We start from the raw sequence: 6,434 nt of genomic DNA on the forward strand, positions 1-6,434 counted from the left end.
TCTAGAAGAATTCTCAAAATATCATGGACAGAATACGTCACAAACAAAGAGATTCTGAGAAAGATGAATAAAGAAATGGAAGTCTTAAATACAATAAAAACCAGAAAATTGGAATATCTCCGACATATTACCCGTGGAGAGAGATATAACTTGCTCTATCTCATTACGCAGGGAAAGATCCAAGGAAAAGAAGCATAGGAAGGCGTAGTATAATATCATGGGTGCGCAACCTGAGAGAATGGTACGGATCTATATCAAATGAACTTTTCAGAGCAGCTGTCTCTAAAGTACGAATATCTATGATGATTGTATACCTTCGTCGCGGAGACGAATGGCACTTGAAGAAGATTTCATCCAATATGATTATATCCCATAATGTATTTAGATATACATGTAAAATTATTATATTATTATGTACAATAAATTTGTTAATTCTAGTAAAAATTTAGCACTTACATACACAAACCTATTGCTATCTACTCGTACATAATCTATTAGGTAACACCCAGGTCATTCCTATTTTTAGCTTATTTTAAGTGTTATTTTCACAGTAAATCGTAAACAAATCATATATACTTTTGTAATTCATAACTGGATAACCTGTTTGTTAATACCTGTTTAAAATATGGATGATTACTGCATGCCAAATTGTAATTGGCACGATTTAAAGTCACATTTTCGAATCACGAGAGTTCCTTTATGAAAAATTTTGTCTACTTAACACGTTCGGTGCCCATCTTGGACAAGCGCCACTTGGCTGGTACCATACCATGTACCTAAATCGTTCATTTTGTAACACAGTACTTACTATCTGACGTCACTTATGTGTCATCGGTACCTATGATAAAACCTTCGTGACGCTACTCGTCCCTGACAGCTTCAAGGATTAGTATTTTTTGATAGATATGGTGCTATATAAATTATTTTAAGATAAACAATTAAGAAGTGTTAATCAATTCCATTGTGGGACTTGACCTGTTCCAGGAACACTACATGCCTTCCTATTATTTGCCGTAGTTTTCCAGCTCCACACCCTCCTTGCCTGCCTCCTTTTCGCCTTCAATCAGGTTTTTGGGTATAAATTCGCTTTGGACGCTTTAAGTCGTTCATACTTTCGCTGGCCTACCCACCTCGATCTATTAATTTTGATGGACCTAATAACATCAGGTTCACTGTAAAGGCGGTAGAACTAAAAATTATAGCGCCTATCATATATTACATCTTCCTCCATTATCACCATCTTTAGCTGCCCTGCTCTAAGGTTCGTCGCCATTCTGTTCGATTTCTGGTGACCTGTTGCCATTTTCTGAGATCGAAGTCGAAAATGCTGAAAATTAATATGCCATCAGAACGACAATCAGAGTACCTCCTAGTATCTAGGGTCACGTCATTTTCTGGAGTTTCAAGTGATTTCGGCACTAAATTGATGCAAACAGATTACATGTGAGTTTTTGGGGTTTCTGAACAGGAATACGCCATCAAAACCGACTCTCGGAGCACCTGGTACCCACGGTTACTGCTAAGAAACGTCATCTTCTGGAATGTCGAAAGTTTTCAACACTGAATGCATGCAAATAGATTACTAGGCGGTTTTTGGGGTCGCTGAATACGAATACGCCATTAGAACTAACTCCTAGACCACCTGGTGCTCAATGCCATTGTTAAGGCATGTTATCTTCTGGAGTTTGGAGGGGTTTTGGGCACCAGGTGCACCAGGGATCGGTTCTGATACGTAGCGTGAAGCGTATTTTTGTTCAACTACCCCAACTCCATGAGTCAACTTTGTATCAATTTATTGCCAAAAACCCTCGAAACTTCAGATGACATGTCTTAGCAGTGAATCTGCGCAACCAGGATCTTGGGTGGTCGGTTCTGATAGCGTATCCGTTTTCTGTGACTCCAAATGCCCCCAGATTAACAAGATCTGGCCGCTAATACACTTTAGACAAGGGCGCATCTGTAAAAATATTGGTACATTTGGACGTTGAGAGGTGACTCAATTTTTTTTGCAGAAAATGTTTGAAAATAACTCAAATAATAATATTTTGATTTATCCTCCCTCTCAAAAAGGTCCGGAACATTGTTTAAATATTCAAAATGTCAAAAAATGAAGGAAAAATTCGGTTTTTTTCGAAAGTATTCATTTTCGAGAAAAGTTGTATTGACATAAAAGTTGCGTAATTAAATTTGCTACAATATAGAATTGGTTAAATATTTAAAAAAATAGTCGCCCTTGTTGCAAAATAGCAATAATTGCGAAAAAACCATACAAAAACAAGTATTCGCATTTTACGTTTTTCAACCATTTATGCTATACTTATCACCTTCATATTTCACCCAGAAAAACTTTATGATACAGTAAATCAATACTGTAAATTTCATTAATATCGGTTCAATAGATTTTGCAAAATAAATTTTGCAATCCAGCTTTCGCAAAAAAAAATCATTTTTTCAAAATGTTACAGGACTGAAACTAAAGCAGATAGTAAGTCGAATTTTTTTTGCATATAGAAGTGTACTGTACCTTTCATTTGCAATTTGCAAAATTAAAATCGATTAACTACCACGGCGTCAGGATTTTTTTTAAATAAACATTAATTATTGGTGCTGCGCGCAGGACAGCGGATAGTTTGCTCTGATTGGGCATTTCAATGACCTTTGATAATGATTGATACATTTTAATTTTTATTACATTTCGATATAAATAAACAAATTTGTTTATTGCAAAATAAAAACACATACTCTATCCTTTGAAATAACACTTTTTTTAGCAAAAACTTTCTTTGTTCATATATTTTAACTTAGAGCAATTGTTTAAACATAGGCAATTGTTTAAACAATATTTCACAAACAATAATAAAATTAGTTTGATTTTTGTGGAATTAAAATATTAAAATACAACAAAATATAGAGTAAGAAAATAATATATTAGATAAAGATTGGAAGAAATTTTGGTGGAAATCAACTTGTGTGAATCGAACACCGCTGTCCTGCGCGTAGCACCAATAATATTAATGTTTATTTAAAAAAATCGTTCAGCCGTGATAGTTAATCGATTTTAATTTTGCAAATTGAAAATGAAAGGTACATTACACTTCTACATGCAAAAAAAATTCAACTTGCTATCTGCTTTATTTTCAGTCCTGTAACATTTTGAAAAAATTAATTTTTTTGCGAAAACTAGATTGCAAAATTTATTTTGCAAAATATATTGAACCGATCTTAATGAAATTTACAGTATTATTTGACTGTATCGTAAAGTTTTTCTGGGTGAAATGTTAAGGTCCTAAGTGTAGCATAAATGGTTGAAAAACGTAAAATGCGAATACTTGCTTTTGTATGGTTTTTTCGCAATTATTGCTATTTTGCAACAAGGATGACTATTTTTTAAATTATTAACCAATTCTATATTGTAGGAAATTTAATTATGCAACTTTTATGTCAGTACATCTTTTCTCGGAAATGAATACTTTTAAAGATATAATCAAAAAACGAAGAAAAAAATCGAATTTTTCCTTCATATTTTGATATTTTGATTATGTAAACAATATTCCGGACCATTTTGAGTGGGAGGATAACTCAAATATTATTATTTGAGTTATTTTCAAGCAATTTCTGCAAAAAAATTTGAGTCACCTCTCAACGTCCATCTGAAAACAGATGGGCCATGGACTACTTATTTTGACATGTTTATGCAATTTTGGATAAATTTTATCCACTTTAAAATGCAACTATACATTTTCGCCCATTTTTCTAAAGTAGACTTTTTCTTGGCATCATCCTGAACACAATGCAAAAAGTTGCAAATTTCTAGGTGCTCTATTTAAAAATCGATTTATTTTGTGCTGCTAAATGCCCTGGTCTAATATATACCTTTAAAATGCTTATTGAAAATGGCATGTAGCCGAAACGTTTAAGCCATAACAAAGTGTTTTATTTATAAGACCGAAAAGCCCAGGAATTAAAAAGTTTCTATTTAAAATAAATATAATTAATAAAATTAATATACAGGGTGTCCTGAAAAGATTGGTCATAAATTATACCACAGATTCTGGGATCAAAAATAGGTTGATTGAACCTCACTTACCTATATACAATAGTGCACACAAAAAAAGTTACAGCCTTTTGAAGTTACAAAATGAAAATCGATTTTTTTTCATATATCGAAAACTCCTAGAGATTTTTTATTGAAAATGGACAAGTGGCATTCTTAAGGCAGCAGCATCTTAAAAAAAAAATTAAAGTGAAATTTGTGCAACCCATAAAAATTTTATGGGGGTTTTGTTTCCTTAAACCCCCCCAAACTTTTGTGTACGTTCCAATTAAATTATTATTGTGGCACCATTAGTTAAACACAGTGTTTTTAAAACTTTTCTGCCTCTTAGTACTTTTTTGATAAGCCAGTATTTATCGAAATATTTTGAATATTTGTCGAATCCACCACATATTTGTATATGGTTAAGTACGATTACAGAGACCTGTTATAATCTGAAAATTTATTTATAATATACATTTTTGGGTATATTTTGAAAAAGAAGCCACATCTCGATAAAATGTGCCTTATCAAAAAAAGACTAAGAGACAAAAAAGTTTTAAAAGCACTGTGTTTAACTAATGGTACCACAATAATAGTTTAATTGGAACGTAAACAAACATTTGGGGGGTTTAAAGGAACAAAACCCCCATAAAATTTTGTATGTAAATATATTAAAAAATAAGCAGCATCTCGATAAAAACTCAATTATAGAAAAAATACTGAGAGGCAAAAAAGTTTTAAAAACGTTGTGTTTAACTAATGGTACCACAATAATGAATTAATTGGAACGTACACAAAAGTTTGGGGGGGTTTAAGGGAACAAAACCCCCATAAAATTTTTATGAGGTGGACAAATCTCACTATAATTTTGTTTTAAGATGCTCCTCCCATGAGAATGATATATGTCCATTTTCAATAAAAAATCTCTGATAGTTTTCGATATATTGAAAAAAATCGATTTTTATTTTGTAACTTCAAAGGGCTGTAACTTTTTTTATGAGCACATTTGTACTAAGGTAAGTTAGGTTCAATCGAGCTATTTTTGACTCCAGAATGTCTGCTATAATTTATGACCAATCTTTTCGGGACACCCTGTATAATACCTTTACCCTAAATACACTCACCGGCACAAAATTCCGCCACCCAAAATTTTTGATTAAGTTTGACAATCTATAACTTTATTATTTGTACTCCCATTTTCAAGATTCTTGCATCTCTTTGTAGGTACATGTATTGATGTCATTTGTTATTATTCCGGTAACAACATTTTTTTGCTTAAATGGCATTATACGGGGGTGAATGGAAGCATTGTTTTTTCTCCTTACTTTAAAAAATTCTGTGGAAAAATTGGAGGGCTGATTTTGTTTCATACTCCTTTTTTATTATCCTGGAGGTATCGCTAAGGTTTTGTTTTTTGAATTATCTGAATATCTCTTTTCTTGTAAGAACTGTAAATAAGAAAACAATAGGTTGAAGGTTAATTTAATTAAAAATATCAAACGCACTAAAATTAACAAAACAAAACAAAATTAACAACACAGATTATTAAATTAAATTAAAAATTTAAATTAATTAAAATTAAAATTAAAAATTAAACAACAAAACAAAATTAACAAAATTAATTTACACAGATGGTTCTAAAAATCAAACAGGAGTAGGATGTGCTATGTATGTGCAAAATACCCATCAACATAATAATTTTAATTATCTATAGTCCAGAAAGCCACTGCGCATCCGCTAGGAAAAATATTCTAATTCGGATTTTTGCACAATCTTACTCAAAAAGGACTCCTTTTAACAAATTTGCATGTTGCCAGGACCAAAAGGTGGTCGAAAATTTTTTAAACGTTTTTTTTTTGTTTTTTTCCTAAACTTATTTTTTTTGCATGGAAAAAAGTTTTTTTAGGTTTTTTGGATCATTCCAAACAGAAAAGGTCTTTAGTGACTTTTCTCTAAAAATGATAGTTTTTGACATATAAGCGATTAAAAATTGAAAAATTGCGAAATCGGACATTTTTAACCCTCAAAAACTATGTGAAAAACTGAAAATTTGAATGTTGCCAAGGTAGGTAGATATTCTTTAAACATCGATTGATGAAATCCCGATAAGTTTTTTGCAATACAATATTCAAAACACCTTTGTTTTTTAATTGCTAATCAAGCGTGCGCGACACTATTTTCCACCGACAGTATGGTGCAAATGAAAGGAATAAATTCGTTATTTCGTAAACCGGCAACTTTAAGAGGAAACAGTAGCGATCAACAGGTAGCAAAAACGCGTTCCAAGATTTCGGCTGTAATTTTGAATATTTTTTCGAGGTATTTGGCACACGTATTCGTAATATAATAAAGAATGGCGGTACAGAGCCCAATTTGAAAAATATATTAACATGTGGAA

At 31.9% G+C, this 6,434-nt stretch overlaps 1 protein-coding gene across 1 annotated transcript in view; it reads right to left on the minus strand.

The window, feature by feature from the left end:
* LOC114330686 (muscle-specific protein 300 kDa) overlaps window positions 1-6,434 on the minus strand; it is a 603,413-nt gene that overhangs the window by 520,870 nt on the left and 76,109 nt on the right. The gene's annotated exons all lie outside the window — the stretch shown is intronic.

The sequence above is a fragment of the Diabrotica virgifera genome, chromosome 5 (assembly GCF_917563875.1).
Source record: "Diabrotica virgifera virgifera chromosome 5, PGI_DIABVI_V3a".
In the NCBI taxonomy this organism is placed as follows: domain Eukaryota; kingdom Metazoa; phylum Arthropoda; class Insecta; order Coleoptera; family Chrysomelidae; genus Diabrotica; species Diabrotica virgifera.